We start from the raw sequence: 19,980 nt of genomic DNA, 5'->3' as shown, positions 1-19,980 counted from the left end.
CCTTATTCACATAACACATTTTGGAAATATGTTAATGTCGTCATTGCCACGCTAGATATACATCTACGGCCATTTCCTGCCGGTGAGCAACCTTACCTTATCGAATCACCTATAACAGTTGACTCAAGACTACCCAGCTCCCTAAAATTATTCGCCCGTTTCACCATCGTTTCCCCTGGGGAGGCAAAATGCCGGAAGAGGAGAGGCATTTTGGGTCGTTCGAGAGGCATCTGCATTTTATTCATCACAAATTAGATGTCAAAATATGCTCTTGACACAGGCTAGTCAGAATTTCCAGTTCGAATCAATGGCCTTGGCATACTTGACGAAGGTACGCACATGTCTTAAGCAAGTCGTGTATCTATATCTGTCGTACACATTTGGTGTAACCCGATATTTTGGGGAAAAGTTGGCGTTTCCCTATATTGCCGGTTTTTCGTGCAACGCGTGAAAATTGTCACTAATACGCCATTGCACTTAATGTTTTGTCGTTATTGGAAACGCCTACCAGGCTGCAGACACCTTCTGGAGGTACCATTATTCTCACATGTCCTGATGGAGAATCTATGTTTTTAGGCATTCCATGAAACGTCCCATTCGAAGGCTGTCTCAACTGCGCACAGAACGCGTGTCACATTACCATGTCATGTTTGGCATTCAAATAAATGATCAATGCTGTTCCGTGCCTTTTAACTTCTGCGACATACCAACTGCACAAACTTCTCATTTGTTGACTAGTTAAATATGATAGTTAAAGGTCCCTCTGACTGGTATTTTAAGGTCTAGCGCTGCGGGCTGGGTCTTCTTACAGCCTCCGACCCCCTTCGGACACTGCCCCTGGCCGACTCGGGGCTCCTGGCCAGTACGGGACGTCTGTTAGGCACTAAGCGCCTCTAACCGACACAGGGTGCCCTCATTGACTCAGGGCCCTGGCCAATGCAAATCTCGGGTTTCGGCCTTTTTCCTGCTTGGGAAATGGGCAGGCCCTCATGCCCAGACCACACGCAAGCGGCTGTTTTGGCGCTGGTGCCCGACCGACACAGAGGCACGCATCGACTCGGGTGCCCCCCGATCGACACAAGAACCCTTTACAGGCATTTGAGGGCCCGGCCCTGCAGGCCGAAGCCCCTTAACACGACGTCCAACCAGTCTTTCGGCCCTCACATCGGGCGCTAGGTCGATTGTTCCGAGCAGCCCTTCGGCCCTTTGGAACCTTAGGTGGGGGGGGGGGGGGGGCACGTGCCCCCATGCCCCCTCCCTGCGGTATTGGTAAGCAGACATGCAGAAGAACCTAGGCTATATAAAAAGGCAGAGCAAAGCCTTGGGTACTAGAGTAACGTAATTTGCTGCTTTCTCCGTTCGCCTTGGATGATAGGATAACACGTTGTCATTACGATACGAAGCAGTTTTGTCCAGTGCAGTCGCAGGAAAATTGCAGGTATCTATACAAACCGGCATGATTGTTTGAGGTAGTAGTAAAGTAAGCTGAACACAAATTAAATCCGAAAAAGTGGGCACGGCAGTTGGCATTACTGAGGGGACGGATAGGGGGGCAAGGCTCCACTTGTTCGTCCCCCCCCCCCCGTTCCTTCACCCATGGTCCGTAGGTTAGAACATTTTTAAGCTGACGAACGTGACCGCAACGTCTCAGACACGCGCCTACCAACCCGCGAGAAGCACTGCAAACTAAGGGTTCGCCTGCGGTCAGTCGGATTCTAACAGTAGGAATCGGGGCGCATAAAATACTGCCTCACCATAAGATCAAAAGCCTTTAAAATAATTTTCTATGAATGCCGGTTTGCATTATAACAGAAACATATCTGGATGAGAAATGAGTTAGTAGTAGTCCCGAATTCTACATATATTGGTTTTGAATGATTGTCTGCTTACCAAAGTGGCATGACTCAGGAATGAAATCAATTGGGGGGGCATGATTGATGGGCACTATTACAGGACATCATTGCTGTTGATTGTTGGTGAACGTAGGGTTGCAGGTAAACCATACAATGGCACGTTTTATGCGATGCAATGATTCATAATGTAATGACACAACACAGGCTTAGTGAATTTGCAAATAACGCCTGGTGGGTACTGCGTAATGCTGTCAGACCATTCTTTCATTACTACGCAGTCTTACCTGAGCTATAGGGATTTGCTTTCCCAGCATTGGGTTGTCCGTAATTCGCCCGGCTTTCTACCTTACTTTGTCCAGTTTGCCTGGGAGGCTATGCCATTCGGCACCTGATGCCCCTCTTTCGATTGCACGCATCGGCTAGTAGTTAAACATGGGTGTTGCCTATCGGGTGGCATAAGATATCCATGGTTTCGCTCCACGAAGCCAGGCCCGGGCTGGGACGTCGGAAGAACATCCGCGCCGGCCGATGCTCAGCCCGGCGCTCCGGCGGGCCGTGCCGGGCCGGGCCAGGCGCCGGCAGGGCGATGGCCGCCGTCCGGCCGCCGCGGAGTTAACGGTCCGGCGCCGCCGCCGCCGCGGGCGGCACGTCTGGGACGACCCGAGACACCTCCGCCCGGCCGACGCACGCCGCGCGTCACGGCCGGCCAGCGCGTGGTCCGCTCGCCACGGCCGGCTCACCTGGTTGTCCGAGGAGGGGAGGTACCTCGGGCCGCCGGCGCGCAGATGCGGCAGCTGCCGATCTCAGGGGCCGCTTCCGACGGGATCGCCTCGCACTCCACAGCCTCGGGGACGCTCCGCACGAACGCTCCGCTTCAGGGCACACCCTCAGCCGTCGTCTTTGTCAGGGTGGATGCGCTCGCTGCGGAGGGTCTGGCATGCGCCGCAGTGAACATGCTGACTTGCGACTGAATTTTTCACTTGATCGGGGCAGCTTTGGGCACTTGGTCTTGATCCTATACCGATAGATAGCACTTGATCTAGGGTAGCATCCAGCCAGCTCGCGCCTCGCACCTGTGCTTCCACGCACACGCAGTGAAGCGGTTTCAATTTGATTCCTCCCTCGCGGGTCACTAACGGCCCCCGGGGAATCCCTCCGGAGACCGCTGGCGGTCTGTGTCTGCGGGTGGGTATGGGGATGGGGGATGAGGTGGCCCCACACGCGCCTCAACAGCATTGCCTTGAAATGCAGCCACCTGCACGTGGATCCGCATATCGATGGAGCGTTCTGGTGCCGAGCTCCGGGCGGCGTGCGCGGGCGCGGCGTGGCCGACCCGCCACCATCCCCCGGCTCCAGACATCCGGCCTGCTGAGGGCGCCTGACGTGCACCGAGCTGCCGCCGTCGTCCAGCCCCGGCACCACAGCAGGCTGCGAGCGTGACGGCCAGGGCAGGACGTCACGTTACAACGTTACTGACTCCGAACACGTCTTGTATGTACATCTCGCAGGAGCGCTATCCCGGAGCGGGTGAAAGCACCAGCGCATTGCAAATAGTCAGGGTCGCCACCCTTGTGCGGAGTGGGTTCCGAACGCTTATGCACACAGCTAGTATGTATATGCTAAGCAACAAGTATCACACTGATTGTTGCTTTAACGGAAAGTCCGTCGCAAATAGGATTCAGTTATGACTTTTGTCCACTTGCGCAGTAGGTCAGCCGTCCACCCTCTTGCCAGGAGCGTTGCCGCCGCACGCACCGCTAATACGACTCCCAGGCTGCCTGGGCGATATGAATCTTGCCGGGTCAGGCAACCGTCGTTCTTACCTGCGGACCCCACCCAGTTGAACCACTGAGATAGGGCGCCACTGCAGGACGCTTTCGCCACCTGTGTCACCTACCCATGCGCGACTAAAGGACTGGCGTCGGCTGTCCTGCGCACTGCGCTGATGAATGTATCGATCAAAGGCATCTGTCGGCGTCGCTCGGAATGTATGGAGATATATTAGTAATCCTTTCGCAAGGCGACGGGCCATGACCCCGCCGACTCTGACTGCAACGGACCGTGACTCGCGCCGACTCTGATGGCTATCAGACGGAGGGCTCCACGCGGTCCTGCATCTCAGCTGACAGGGTGTCTGACGCCGTGACCAAGTGAGGTGGCCGCAAACCATTGAGGCTCGCAGCTCCAAAAGCAGGGCTCATGCGACCGACTTCGGCGGTCTGTTAGCAACTGTCCTAAAGGGTCATTCTTGAACAGCACGGCCGTTGTGTGGCACTGCATGGCATGCCATTGAATTTCAAATGAACGGGATTTGCTCCACTGGAGGGATGTCGGTCAGGCTCTTCGCAGCAAGCTACAATGACTTAAAGACTAAAGAAAGCCACCCACGAAGCTTCGGGTTGGCTTTCCCGTTAACCGATTCCAGTGTGTGACGGGTCTTAACGTTTTTCCTGTCGTCGGACTGTCGCAGAACAGTCGCATGTGGGTGACTCCCATTGAAAACAGCACAGATACCCAGACAGGTGACTGCCTGCCACATCACGTTATGTTACGACGTGCCGTTAAAGTTATGCAGTTTTTGTGAACTTTTTTGAATGTATTGGTTTCGTATCAAAGCTCTGCATACATTTGAATCGCAAATTGGACGAAAAGTGGGTTGTTGATGAGGGTGTGATATCCATTGTCATCCATGTTTACTTTTAAAAGAGTTCACACAACTATCCTATCGTTGGCCTTAGTAACTTGAAAGTTCTGATTTTTCTATTTATGGCTGAGTGAAATCTGCTCCCAAACGGCTTTGGCAGATCTTCTGCCAGACCTGATGAACGCGACCAAGCGTAGCTAGCCGAGTCCGAGTCCGAATTAACAGCACCCCTCGGGCGCTGTCGTCGGCTCGCGACCTTTGGATGGCCAGATTGCACCCGGGGTGTCGAAACAGCCGTGTCCTCGGGTAGCCGTCCCGTTCTATTCCTGTGCCGATCCGCCTGGATGCCCTTGGGCATGTGCATACAACATGCCACGCTCCATCGCCCAGCGAGAAATCATGCCGCACGGCGTCATAGCTCAAACAATACGTCCGCACCGTCCCAGTTTGGGCCCGGCCATGCGGCCGCTCGCCGCCGTGCTGCCGTGACCGGTCCCCGTCAGGAAACCGCTGAGGGCAACACCACAGCGGCACGCGGGTGGCGCGCCCACGCTGAAAAATACCAGACAGCGGTAGATATTTTGATAATCTTGGCTCAGAAGGGTGGAAACGCATAACGAGCTCGATTTTCGTTTTTCCTGCATAGATCCGCGTGCCCGCAGACGGCATAGATCCGACATGCGACAGACGGCATAGATCCGACGTGCGACAGACGGCATGGATCCGACGTGCGACAGACGGCATAGATCCGACATGCAACAGACGGCATGGATCCTACGTGCGACAGATATCAGACCCGACAGGAGTGTAACGCGAGCTTGTGAATACGTATGTTGTTAACAGACGATCGAAAAGCATGCTGACCGTGCTTGAATGCACGGGCGGGGCCCATACTGCCGCTGCCGCAACTCGGTCATTGTTAGCAGCGCCGTCTGCCGCAGCGGGGCGCTGCGCGCGCCGGCGGCTGCGTCCGCTAGCGGCTGTCGACGTCCGCAGCTGTGAGCGGCTGCCACTGCCCACACCTGGGGCTTGGGGGGGGGGGGGGGCTGCAAGGGAAAGTCAGTGATCACGTCCATCTGGTGCCGCCGTGAAATCGGTGCGGAAACGACTGCCAATGGATCGTATGGCAATTATTACGCGAACACAGATAGACAGGCGGAAGAGCAGGCAATTGTGCGTTTGAAAGCGAAAGCGGACAGAGACGTTTGGAATCGGGTATTAATCTAGTCCTGTAAACGTTCGCAAGCGCAAGGCTCGCTTGCACGCGGACCTCTCTCGTATCCCCTGCCACGGGTTGTTTCGGTGCCGGCCGAGGACGCCTACGATCGTGTGTTCGCTGGGCAGAACAATGCTCGCGCCCCGGCCGCCCCCGGCCATGCGCTGGTTGAGTCAGGCTCCAGCGTGGCGCACTGGAGCGTCACGCAAACGCCCTGTCAATAAACATGCGCTCACGTTCGCGCTTGCGTGGCGTGTTTGGAGGAGCCGTCCAAAGCTGGTCAGCGCACCCGGAGGCGTGCACCTTAACTGGGTCGATGGTATGACTCGTGCGGCGCAGTGAAACTGGGATTGCTTGACAAGACACCGGGAGATTTTTGGTTTATGTCTTTTGGTTTAAAGCGCATGTTGGAGGTACAAAGAAGGCGCGGGGATTCACATCATTTTTGAACTTCGTCCATCGTTAAACGAACGAGCATTTTCCAAGGCATCGTAATGATGTGCGTGAGCTGTTTTTTTCCTGCCGTTTCGGAGGAAGTGGAGGGCTTTCTGCGAGAGAGGAGCAGAAGAGTTAATGCAGGATTTTGTATTTGGGCCGTACTCCCTCCTGTGTCTGTGTTGACCCTGTTTACAAACCTGCCGCATGTTTACGCACTTTTTTGTTTTCTGATCTAGCTATCGTTTTGTTATTTATCGGGACATGCAGACCCATTAAGTCATTGAGGTCACCACGGTATGACGGAAGGAGGCCAGTAAAAGTCGCCGGGGACGAGAAATGAACCCCTGTCTCCCGATAAGACGCCCTGCCTCTGGTTCGTTCACGCCCACTATAGTCAGTCGTGACGTGGCTTACGTGTGCTTTCTGAGCCTTTGTAGTTCAACTTCGGTCATGCCCGTTTGCGTTCAAAGCGCTCATCCTTCGTTGAGAAAGACTGCTCATTGCTCGAAGCTGATTGATAAAGCGTGCAATAACACGTGTATTGGCCAGTGTCTCCCAAGCAGAAGTACTTGCTAAATGTCGACTGCCCGCCCTCATCACAGTCGGCGTGAACAGACGTTCCGCCGGCCTGTGCAGGCGCGCGGTGTGTTCCCGCGCGCGCGCCGCTGTCATCATGGGCCCCCGGCCGCTGTGAGAGTCCCGGGAACGAGGGCGCCCGCCGCTGTCATCATGAGCCCCGGCCGCTGTGAGAGTCCCGGGAACGAGGGCGCCCGCCGCCGTCATCATGAGCCCCGGCCGCTGTGCGAGTCCCGGGAACGAGGGCGCCCGCCGCTGTCATCATGAGCCTCGGCCGCTGTGAGAGTCCCGGGGAACGAGGGCCCCCGCCCGCCGTCTTCCTCTCCAGCCGGAAGCAGGCGTGGCTGCCGCTTCCCGCGGCGCCGCCGCCGCCGGGCCTGCAGTAGGTCGGCGCCGGCCGCACGCTGGGAACCGGGGCCGGGTCACGGGACATGTGGGCTAGCGGTCCTGCGTGGCCGCGTCGCCGGATGCGCCCCCCCCCCCCCTCCGCCCCGCTGGCCCGGTTGATGGGCGGGGCGGACTGGACGAGGAGATGGGACGCGGGGTTCTCCGGCCGGATCGTCGGCCATGATCAGGGCTGCGGTGTCGGGCGAGCGGTGGAACGCGGTAGGCGTGTCGCATGTCGGTAACACCTAGCGAATGACTGGCGCCACCGAGGCGTCATGAGCCCCTTGCAAGCAAAAGGTATTCACGCGTCACGGTTTCCATGTTTTGATCGCGCGGTGATGATTCCTCAGGCCCCCGTTGTTTGCGCCGTGTACCGTGATATCCGTGGGTGCAGATTGTCACTCAGCGATTTTTTTGCCATGTCCGGAAAGTGAGATCTCCCCGTGTTTGCCATGACCTTTTCTTCTTTTCCAAAGAAGCAATAAGTTAGCAGATTAGTGAGCGCTTCCATATCCATCTATCCGGGAGATGTCCCTGGTGCGGTCCGGTTCCCGTTTTGACTTGCGCCACTCATCAGTGCCAACATCTGTACTGGGCTTCCACATCCGCTCTGTTCGTCCTATATCACGTTGCACATTAGTTGTGACATTGGCATATAGCGACTGTATCCTGTGTTCCTGATATGGCGAGTGAACGGACCCCGTACTCCTGACATGGCCAAGGTCGACGGGGCTCGGTGAGATTTTCGCCCAGTTTGGGAGCGTCCCGTCTGGTCAAAACATCCTGCCGCGGGGGTTTCAGTCAAAGGAATTAAATGATAATGATGCAATGCAAGGTTAAATGAGGAGGACTCATCAGCTTCTTTTCGCACGCTCCTCTAGCGCTCTCAGGTCAGGTACTTCGGGCCATTGCGTTATTCACAAGCACATCGGTAGGAGATAAGGTTGTCTTTTACGGAGCGCTAAGACGTCTGGTAACGGGCTACCAAACTGGTGCTAATGGCTCATTCGGCTGACTGACACCATTCAGTCGTTGTGCTTATGCTTCCTTGATCTTCGCGCAGTATGGTCAGCACAAAAACGTTCCAGGAAATCGGCCCCAAAGTGGGCGGCCTCGGTATGACATACGGACATTTTTCTCGACATGAAGAGGTATGACTTACGGCCATTTTTCCTGACATAACAGATCAGCTGTTGATAACCAGAAACAGGACAATGCCTTGTGCTGCCTGGCTACCACCGATCACTTCCAGCAGACTAAGCCGCAATGACGTCCACCCCTGGTGCTGAAATATGCGCCGGCGGGTGCACGCGCGCGCGCGCGCAGGGTTTACAGGCGGCCCTAAAATGTCTTCCTTCATCATATTTATTTTTGGGAAATCAATGTAATTGGCATGGGCTGGGGTGAAATCCAGCCCATGATTGTACCCCAACTGAGATGATACCCCTGAATGATGACTAACAGTAGCCACATGCACCGCACGTGCACCTTTGACACTGAAAAGTTAAATGGAGTACGACTGAATGACATCCGTGAAGATCCCCTGACCACCAAATTTCGAGTCTCTTGGTTATGAGTTCCGTGGCTTGGAACACTCCGAGTCTAACATGTTGCTCACAGACACGCAGGTCCATCACACCTGTTCACCTTAATTTTGGTAGGTGTAGGCAGCATCTGTGTCAGAAAAGTTGTGTGTTAAGTTTTGAAGATCTAGCTTCTGAGGTTGTCAGTTCAGAGGTTCCATTGTAGAGTAGTGCACCTCCGCGCGAGCACCTCGTCCACGACAGGCTGCAGGTACTGCGTCTCAAAACATCTTCTCACCGGCTGCTGGCCTGGTCCGATCCTCGATTCTGCCTGCCAGTTTTCACCTTCCTGGCAGTGTTAGGTCGGCGAGACCGGCAGAAGTTTGGCAATGTTTACTCACGTCCCACGTATGAGATGCAGCCCTGACCGGCTGAACTCTATCGATACCGATTATCCAGTCGGTTGCCTTTCGTTTCGTTGCCTTTCGTTTCGTTTCGTGTTTCACATTTCTATGGGGGTTTGAACTGAAATAGCCATCTTAAAGATCATTCGGTACAGTTGACAGCCCTGCCCTTCTTAATACCCAAGCCATGCTAGTTTCCGAGCCTCACTCTCGCGACAATGCGGAGAGTACTTCGGGGAGATAATTTCAAGGTGACGTTGGCATTCACGACGTCGTAATAGCGCCATTGACATCCTGCCATTCCAGAAGTCAGGTGAAAATCAGGGCCGATAAAAATGTGATGGTCGAGTTGTTCGTATCTGCCGATCGTGAGCTCAATTTCCAGATATCACGGCCTTCAATTGGCTTTCAATCAATGTTGTTCAGGGTACGATGACGTAACCAGAGCAGCCTTTTCTACCCAAAAGTATACCAATAGCTTTAAGTGAGATTGTTTCATCATATATGATATGTCGGGTATCGTTCCGTAGCTCTAGTTACGGTCTCTCCACCCACCAAATTTCGGTCGGCTAGCTCACTGTTTCCGACGTTCGCGGAACTCCAAGTTCAAATGTTTGTGCGCGTCTTTGGTGTACGTCATCGACCGCTAAACTGCAGAACAAAAACAAAACACACGCGCAAAACACGCGCGCACCCTGCAGTGGGACCCATGCTGTCACTCTGTCTTGTGCCTGTGACGCCCTCGGTTAGAACCACCCCGCCAATTATGAGGATCTGCGGAGCTCCGGCGGATGGAAAGAGACACCGATCTATGCGAAGCCAGCATCGGAGTCTCTCAGCCGTGCCGACACTCCGCGTGAGGCCAGTCCTGTTGCCACTAGGCTGTGCGTCTGGCGCAGTACGCAGGGAAGCCTGGGCACACACACGCATACCGACAAACAAACACCACCTCAACTTTTCCGAGCGTCGATCATGTGCGAGATCTCGTTTCGCGAAATGCACCCAAAATCTCTTTCAGCTTCCTCAATTTCGAGTTGTGTCACCGTTTTAAGCTCCTCGCAAAATTATCATCGGCGAAAATATAGCATTGGTTAAGTGGATTCTGTTGAAGAGACATTGTCCACTCCAGACGCATCGTTACAAGAGGTCTCATTTTGCTGCCGTCTGGCTGAGGACGTATCGCACGCATTCAACTGAAGCTCATCAGGGAGTCGCGGCAGTGGCTGTTTTTCTTGGCGGACTCGGCAGCCGCCTTATCATTCGGGGTCCACTCCACCTCTGTACCACTTGTGTCGCGATGCATCAGCGCGTTCTGGTGCGCGGCGTCCAAGAGCTTGGACATGCCCACACAGGCATACACACATCGCAACACCACGCACTGCATGTACGATTGTGAGTATTGAGTCTCCTTGATCCACGCAGACAAAGGTTGGATTCTGAACTTTTCTGAACGGTCTCCATGTAAGAAAGGTCGCTTCCCTAAAGCGTGCAAACACACCTTTAGCTCATTTTTTACTTGGCGTTCTGGGGTGAGTAATCGCGTGGTCTTTGTGCTCCGATTGTAGAGCGGAAGACTACTTCGCAATGCACTGAAACGCACTGCAACGACTAGACTCCCTTGTCGTGAGCGTGTGCTTCCTGCCGGCCGCAGCGCTGCATGTGTTGTTCCCAGCGTAAACAACGGACCCATGTTAATGCTCCCACGGTCCGACGCCAGCAGCAGCACAGTCAGGTGCGATGTAGAATGGGCGTTGTACCACTCTGCTGCAGCCTGCATGCAGCAGCGGGCGCTATTATCTGTACAACACGTGCTGCATTTGCACTTTGGCTCCACTCAGTTTGCCGGTCGTTCGATTCAACTTTGTGGCCTGAAGAGGATTATAGCACACCATGGTTTTGCTCTTTACATGTGTGATTGAATGAGCTGAAATTGTAGACTGTTTCTCTTGTCTACAATTTCAGCTCATTGCAGATTATCTACAGTTTCAGCTCATATCTACAATGGGCCTAATTAAATGGGATACCATACTTTTTTTCTTTTGTTGTTTGATCAGACGCGTAGGCGTGACCGGCAATACCAGTTTTCTGACAGTCGTTCTGAATAGCTTAGAATTTGGTTTGAAGTAGCCGCACTTGCGAGAGAAGAATTATTTGACTTTCTACCCGCCGCCATGATAGTAATACATTTCATTTGCTTTGCTTTTCCAGCGTGTGTGTTCTGTTATGTTTGCAATACGCTCAGGTGTCAACATGTCTGTGTAATAGGTGCTACGAAAGCTCGAAACACCCTGTTTAGACAAAAGACATACGAACATGAAGCTATCATCCCACGAATTCAACGAAACATTGTAGAATGATTTATTTTTCCCTTGGTGGTGTTGGCGTATCTGGTGTTGTTAAGTATGACATGGTTCATAGTGACTCAATGGCCCAAACTTCAGCCAGTTTGCTTCTTGGTAATAGGCCCTTGCGGCGCTTTGGGCCAATCACAAACGTTCTTTTATTCGCAAAGCGGTTGTCATGACGACGGTGGTCACGACCGCGTTGAAAAAGCATAGCGCTGAGGCAGAGAGTAAACAATGTTATTTGCGCACGAACGTGATAAAAAATAATATCCTTATGTCTTGGCGATGCTGCACTGGTACTACCCAGCGCTGTTATTAAACTTAACTGGTCCTGAGGTTTCACGAGATCGTGTTTTTTTAGATGCCCTAAAGGTGGGACGTTCGTCCCATCTTCCTTGCCATCTTCGCCCACCCTGTCCAAAGGTGGGACGCTTTCCACCATTGGGACAAATGAGACGAAAAAGGAAAGAATCTTCCTTTAAAGCTGGCATACCTAACTACCGTAATGTGTTTAACTTTTTGTCCAATACAATGCCGATCAAATGCCATTGGAATAGGGGAAGATATTTCGTATACGCGTATCCATCGAACACGCCCATATACACATGGCTACTCACGGCAACACACAGGGACGGTTTGAGACAAGATGCATGCAATTTGATGGACACGCCATGTTTTCAATGGTTAGTAATACAGGTGCCCTCCACGACTGACTCCGCAGATATCAGTGTGCCGCGCCCCGGGGCGGCCCAGCTGACACCATCTGCCGCCGTCAGCAGCGCCCCTCAACGATCACCGTTGCACGACTGACCGAGTCGTTTGTTGTTGCAGGACAACTACTGCATGGGAGGCCCGGGCATAGTGATGAGCCGCACCACGCTGGCGCTCGTCTATCCACACATCCGCACCTGCCTGGCCAACCTCTACACCACGCACGAGGACGTCGAGATCGGCCGCTGCGTCAAGAAGTACGCCGGCGTCAGCTGCCTCTGGAACTACGAGGTGGGTGCGCTGCGCGGCCTGTTCCGCCGCCCTGCGCCGCCGGCGCCATTGTTCGCGGCGTGTCGGCCCCGGGCGACGGCCGGCTGCGCCTGTCGCCCGCGGTGGGGTGGGCGAGGATGGCGGTCCGGCGCCGGACACGCCCCAGTGGGCTTGACCTCGGGGTCAGGGGCCGCCGGTGGCGGCTGGACGGCCCAAGCGGACCTGGCCTTGAGGTCGGCGGTGATGGACAGCCGCCGGACAGCGGGTTTTTGTCGCCGGCCCGTGTGCTTTTTCTCTCAAATTACTTTATGGAAGATGAACTTTCGACTTCGCGGTTGCTCACTTTTTGCTCATCGTTTTCTTATGAAGGCTTTTTCAATGTCGTCTTCATGCCAATCTCTGTGATAGTTTTTCAACTATCTAGCCCCAGGAACAAGATTCCTGTGTAGTCATCCGTTGGCAAGGCCGTTTAAGGCCGTCTTTTATGGTGTAAAGATGTCTAATTTCACTGTTCCGTAATCAAGTTTATGATGCCCATCCACTCAGCAGTGGAACTACGGAATTTATGGCGTAGTAAATATAATTGCGTGCGTGCGGCTTTGATGCCTGCGTTTGTGACAAGCCACATTCGATCTGGCTGGCGGTTGCCGAGTTCGCCTGCTCCCTCTGTACTCTATATGTTGTGTCGACGGTCCGTGGTCTGCCGGTCCTCTGGTGGATGACCTGTCAGTGGTCCGTGGCCTGCCGATACCTTAGTGGAGGACCTGCCGGTGGTCCGTTGTCTGCCGGTCCCTTAGCGGATGACCCGTCTGTGGTCCGTGGTCTTCCGGTGCTCTGACAGATTACCTGTCTTTGGTCCGTGGTCTGCCGGTCCCCTAGCTGATGACCTGTCGTTGGTCCGTGGTCCTCCCGGAAGTCTGGTGGTCAGTGGCCTCTCCTGGCCGTTCACATGGGTGGCGGGATCACGATAAGCAGGTCTCCCATCCCATGGTCATCGCTCGCGGTCTTCTGTCGGCGGGCGGTGCGACGGGGTTAGCGCGGTCCGGACTACCCACGCCCGGCCGGCCTGGCTCTCCGACTCGGACTCTGCTGAGCTCGCCGCCTACAGTCCGAAGCATCTTCGGCTGGCTCCAGCTTGAGATGCTGAGCCATTATTAGCAACGGGTGCAGACGGGCATGGCGCCACTCAGCTGCAGGCTTCGGACACGTCCGCGGCTAATTGCACGGCGTTGTATAGAGAATAGCAGGGAGTAAGATCTCCCCCCGCTTCTTCGAAGCTCTTACGCCTGATGGTATGCGGGTTCACTGCAGCACCAGACGACCTTGCATGTACGGCCTTTGACTTCTGAGTTCCAATCACCCTTGACTGGAGACCTGGGTCACGGAGGCGGCCTGAACTAGCGAACGTGATTGGTGATGAGTGTTGATCTAGCCATCAAGGCGACGCGGCCGATCTTGTCGCCGGATCATCCGAGCGCGGCGTGACGCGTCGCACGCTGGTGGCCGACTGGCACCGCTGGCACCACCGGCACCACCGGCACCACCGGCACCACTGGTGGCCGATGGCATTTATCTGACCTTGCCTCTACGCCGCTCACCGGGCATTTCGCCACCGGTCTTCGCCTGCGCTCTGACCAAACAGCGGGCTAGCGGTCACCGACACCAGCGCTGCCAGGGTACAGCGCACACACTGCGCAGAGGCCCTCGGGCGCTGCGGGCGGTACACACGGCCGCGCGCTGCACGCTGCCTTCTCCGTGTCGCCGTGTAGGTTGCGACACAGCTGCGAGGCCTGGGGGACGGTGCTCGTTGGATATATGCTTCCTAGTCCATTTGACCTAGTGGGCGGGGCGTAGTAGAAGCAACGGGATCGGGCCGAGAGCGGCATGCCGCTCCCATTTCTGGCCAAGCATCTGATATTAAGGCATGGCCGTGCATGAAAAAATGGATCAGAAGGGTTGTACGCTTCCGGGTCTGCCCTCCCCGTTTTTGGAACACCGCTACGTGCCCGGTGCGTGCCGGGCGCACGCAGTCCTCTCAGCTGTTGGACACCCCCAGTCGCCGGATCCGCCGCCACTGCCGCCGCGCACAGTTCGGAATGTCGCCCCGTAAGACGACGCTCGCCGGCCGCCGGCGGCGCCGCGGGGACGGCCGATAACCTTGAGAGCCCTCGGGACGTTCCGGCCGTTCGCGAGCCTCGGCCTGGCGGAACCGACGCGCCGCCGTCCGCGCGCGACGCCAGCGCGAATGCGGCCCACCGACGGCCTTCGCGTGAGTCTAATGAGCTCCGCAGTTTTCGCGAATTGGCCGACGGATCGGCGCTGCGGTGCGGGGGCTGGCCGGCGCCGCGCAGACGCCGGTGCGGGCCCGCCAGCGGCCGCAGCAGCGCGCCCGGAGCTCTCCGCAGTTGTGTAAGCGCGTGTAATAACCACGTCGCTGACATAACCTGCGCCGTCTTGAAACTGGATGGGGCTTTTGCGCGTGATTGCCAGTTCGCCACACTGCGCAATCTCAGCGTGAGGAATGAAATGGGGTGGAGTGGAATGTATTGATTCGGGCTTGGGCTGGATTTTACCATGGCGTCATTTTGCAACGCCACGGCGTCATCTGATGGAATGGTGACAGCGCCTTTAATCCCGGAGGACCGCACCATGCTGTCCAATCCGAGCCGCCGGCCAGCACAGACATGCTATCCGCATTTGAGCGCTGGATCTTGTACATTGGCTGGGCATGCAAATGTAGATGGCCAACCAGTCGCCCGCGGGGGTCCATACATAGTCATTCAGGTGCATCAGTATCTTCATACCTGCTACGAACACCTGTCCACTGAGCACCGGTGCAGAACTATTAAATCGATGCTCCGAATGTGCTACCGCTTCCTCTGATGACGTCTTCGGAGGTGATAGAAGCCGTGGAGGCACCTGTGTGAATCACCTCACCCCGGCACGGGTGAGTCACCTCGCGAAGGTGAGTGGCGTACCGTGCATGCGGCACGCTTCGGCATCAGTTTTATGTTTCCGGCGACAGCCGACCGTATAATTTAGATTCCTTAGCCTGGCGGAGGATTTAATGAGGCGGACGCTCCAGCTGCAAGGCCTGTTGTCGTTCCTAAATCGCCTCTCATTCGTCCTAGACAACCGACCTGCACGGCATACCACGCGGATCCTTTGTGGCTCCGCTAGCCCTCTCAAACGGCGGCTGATCGTCTGCCATGCATTTTCGCGACCTTCGACTTTTCCTTTCGAGCTGTGACCCACTTGATAGTAGCCCGTCCTCGACAGCTAACTGGTCCGCCTGTCCTCGGCATCGGCTCCCACGCGCACACGTGTTCGCTGATCGCCACTTGCGCAACGCTCTCGCCGGGCCGGCGGCGGCGGCTGCTGCTGCTGCTGCTGCTCCGGCGGCGGCGGCGGCGGCGGACCGGCTGTTTGGGGAGGCCGTCCGCTCTCCTCGCGGCGCGGCCGAGTTCAAACACCCCACGCGCCGGCGCCGGCGCCGGCCGGTCCGGGAGCGCGCGCCGCCGCCGCCGCCGCCGCCGCCGCCGCGAGCCGGTCGAAAAACAGCGCGCGTACGGCGCACTCCCCAGGCGGTTGGCTGGTGGCTGCGCTCGGCCGGCGTCGCGGGCCGGCGGCCCGGCCACCGGCGCCCGGTCAGGTTGATGCTCACTGTCGCCGCCGGCCCGGCCAGAGCAGGGATGCGCTCGTTCTGACCGCCAGGCGCGGAATTGGGCTCAATTGCTGTCTCGTTCGGTGGGTTATTGGCGCTGCTTGAGACGTTGTCTGATGGACAATCTGGCCATGAGTGTGCCGGATAAAAAGCGCGGGGGCCGGTGCCTCCGCCATCTTCGTTCCGCTGGTTCATTTCGGATAATCATGGAAATCGTCATCAGGGGAACTTTTTTGAAACGTTTTTTTCATATTTCTAGAGAGAATGCTAATTGATGGCTTTTGGAGAAAGATTCATTGCCGCTCAAGTTTCCCTGACGCCCAGCGGTTCATCTTCTATCACATCTCTGAGATGCGCCACTGACTGTACAGGTGGTACTTAAGCTGCCAATCTGCCAACTTCAAGACGCTGTCACTGGCGTTGGTCCACTTCGGTGCAAGGTGACTGCTGAACTCCAGTTTCCCACCCAACACACGCTCAGGACAGTTGATCAGGAGCTGTCTGCTGCCCATCAGGAGCTGCCGTGGGCTGTTAATCAGGGGCATGATACCGGCGCTGCTGTTCCAGCCATGGGCGTTTGCTGCTTTCTGCCCCCGTTAGCACGCCGTGCAGCGCTGCTGTTCTATTGTTCTGCGCTTCCGCATCGGAGCTGTCATGTCTTTGTACATGTGTCCAGCACATGCCCTGTGGCCGGAGCGTCATCTGCGGCGTATGTGGCGTCACGTCGCGGCGAGGAGCCGGCCCCTCAGGACAGCAATGTCGTGCGTCAGGCATTTCCTCCATGCCCGCACCCCTCCGGCGGGCGGCGGCGGTCGGCGGCGGGCCCCGCGACGGCGCCTGGCTGACCAGCGGGGTGCCCGTGAGAGGTGAAGGCCGCATGCAACGGCACGTGACCCCAAGCCGCGCTGACGTCACAAGCTGCTGCGGCTAGCTCGGACGGCGGCGAGATCTGCCAAATTATTGGCACATCTTCGATCATCGGCTATTGATAGGCGAGTATAGTATGCTGCTGATTAGACAAGGTAACGTTTTGCCTTTTCAGTTCGCGTTTTCATAACCTTTGCAGAAGGTTATTAGCCGTTGCTGACAGTTGAATAGCTCCAGTACCTAGCCACTTGGTTTGCGACTATCTTGATAAGTCTCGACCGACCAATCACATCAGTCACATCATTATGATACGCGGTTCAGCAGCCTTCCAACCTGTTACTGTCCCACATATTCAATGTTGAAATGCGGCTTGAATGGACGCGTTTGCAAGCAGGCTGCATGCCTAGCCTCGCCAACTATGTATTTCGGCGGACCGCTGCCCGACAGTTTTGACGTGACAAGCGACCGCATGGCCATTGGTCCAGCCGATGTTTCCGGCAGTCGACCGCCTTGAGCCGCGTTGCACCGGCCACACATTGACCTAGTTACTGTTCTGTACGGTTTCCTGGGCCACGGAATGGGCGGAAGCGAGAACGAAGCCGAGGCTTCTGCGTACGTGAACCAGGCGAGTGACGGGGTGCCTGGGAAAGACCCAGTTTACGCAACTGCGCGCCGACGGGAGCGGTGTCATCTCCGGCGGTGTGGCAGGTGCGTCAGACCCCACGGCTTCTCAGTACTGTCCAGGATCACCTCCACGTCAGCCGGCAGGTCGGCAGCCGCTGCCACCGGCGGCGCGCGGAAGGAGCGGTGGACGAGTCTGCGGCGCGGGTGCGAGGCGCCAACCCGCGCCCGGTCCTCTCTGGGGGCTGGGCCGGCCGGCCGGCCGGCCGGTGGCGCGGCCGCTACAGGAAACGGCGGCGGCGCTGATAACACGGCTGCCTGCGCTGCAAATGCGATGGTGTCGGGCGCGGGGTGGCGGTGCGGGGCGGCTCCTGACGCTGACAGGACCGCACCGGGCCTGGAGAGACGACGGCCCGGCGCCGCTCCCGGCGTCCCCCGGCGCGGACCGCACGGGACCTACAGCGGCGTGAGGCGCCGATGGGATCCGACCGGGAGGGACCCAGCGGACGTGGCGGGTCGCTGCCGCCGGGCCGGACCGGGGCTCGACCTCGACCCGGCGAGGCGGCGACTCGGCACCGGCCGATCCCCCGCCGCGAGGCGCGCGCCAGAGCCGAGTCGGCTGCGGCCGACGGCCCCGCCGTCGCGGCGCGGCGCCGCCACATCCGGCTACCGACGGGAGTGGCTGGCCCTCCCGACAGGCGAGCGTGACCGACCGGCGGGGTCAGGGCCGGCCCGAGAGGGCAGCGATGGCACACCTCTCCCCCCCCCCCCCCTGCAGCTGGCGGCTGGTGCTGGTCGGCTGACCCGGGGCGTGGACTGCAGCGAGCGGGTGTGACGACACGCTGCCCCGTTGCCCTTCTGGCCACTGCACTGCCCCCAGCGCGGCCGTCGGCTAACATGACAGCGCTACGAGACGGCCTCTCGCCGTCAGGTAAACACCGCCCGTGTGGTCCGTCGTGTCGACCGTTTGTTTGCGGAGCTGGCGGCCTCCGTAGCTGACCAGCGAACCGCGTTCCGGCGGCGGACGGGACCGGACCACCTCCGCGACTCCTGCGCCCCCGCCCGCCGGCAAGGCCGCGCCCCGGCCAGGGTCCGTTACACAGGCCTGGAATGGCAACCCAGGCCCACTGGAAAGTGTGCCGGGTTTTGTGCGCGCAACGGCGTCTTCGAGGGGCCTCATGACTCCACGTTCACGGCGTCAGAGAACCTTCCCGTCCGCAAGGTCATTCACTGAGTCGCCATAAAGGAAGCGGCTAAGTGGTGGCTTCCCGATACTAAAACAATCGCCGAGTGGTTGTCCGTCGCGGACGACCGATCGCTGGCGATAGGACGTCGTGACCGGCGTCCTTGCGTGGCGCCGCTCTTCCACCCGCAGGCGGCAGGCTCGGGCCTCGCGCGCCGCCGCCGCGCCGCCAGCGACGTGACGCACAAGGTCACCGATGCCAGGTGGCGGAGGTTTTCAGTTGGGATCGGAGCCGGGCGGGTGTTTCCGGGATGGTAGGGACGCCCAGAAAGGTCGGTGCGACACGCCCTTACTGGGCCCAATGCTTTCTGTTTTTAGCACCATGGGGTTCACCAAAACACTTCAAAAAGGTCGACTTAGGTTTGTGGTTTTTACCTATGTGGTCATTTCCAACCAGCCTGCGAAAAGGTCCTTGCCGGGTAATCTCCGAGACATCTGATGTAATTGAATTCATAATAACCGTCGCGGCCAGTGCCTTTCGCTGGGTTCGTGCACGGGTTGGACCGCCAGCAGCTCGTAGCTTCCAGGGCAGGGCCAAGCCTGATCTGGCTCTGCCCTGGCTGCCGAAAGCCCGGTGGTATGACATTTCATGACAAACACCGACCATGAGTCGCTTGTAATCCTCCGCAGCCCTGACGCGGAGGGGGCGGCTGTCCAGACCCCTCCGTCGCAGGCCGCCCTGCCCGGAGCCGGTCCGGCTCCAGCCAGCCCCGTCTGGTGCTGGCGGCCACAGACCCCGGCTGGACCCGCAGCGCCGTCTCCTGTTACAGAACACGACACCTCTCCTTGACTTTTTGCTGACGGTTGGGAGTGGGCTGCGAACGGTCGGCGTTGCCAGCTTGTCCAGCTGGCCGCCGCGGCGTCCAGATTGGAAAACGCTCCGCTCGAGGTGGCCTTCCCTGGCGCTCAACGAGAGGCGTCGAGACGTGCGAGGCGAGCTGGAAGGCGTCAGGCGTTAGCAGCGTGTCGCCTTTGTGCTGAGTGCAGCCCAAAATTGGCATAGTGGAAAAGCTGCAACCGAAACATTTCCGCGGGCCCCCAGTTTGATCTGGCTGGCCTGTTGTTGCCACCACCGGTTTTCACTGAAAAACGTTATCTTTGATGTACGCGGCGTGCTGGGCGCAGCATAGATAACAGAACTGGAACGAAATCCGGCTGGACTAGAACCTCTTGCGATGATTCCGATATGCTCTCGGGGGAAGACGAAAGCGACATAGC

The 19,980-nt window shown here is 57.3% G+C and overlaps 1 pseudogene; it reads left to right on the top strand.

The window, feature by feature from the left end:
• The window catches only part of LOC119102384 (chondroitin sulfate synthase 1-like), a 58,580-nt pseudogene that overhangs the window by 9,625 nt on the left and 28,975 nt on the right, over positions 1-19,980 (top strand).

This window comes from Pollicipes pollicipes, unplaced genomic scaffold, assembly GCF_011947565.3.
Source record: "Pollicipes pollicipes isolate AB1234 unplaced genomic scaffold, Ppol_2.1 Scaffold_5724;HRSCAF=6776_pilon_pilon_pilon, whole genome shotgun sequence".
Lineage (NCBI taxonomy): Eukaryota > Metazoa > Arthropoda > Thecostraca > Pollicipedomorpha > Pollicipedidae > Pollicipes > Pollicipes pollicipes.
This window is presented reverse-complemented; position numbering and strand designations above follow the sequence as displayed.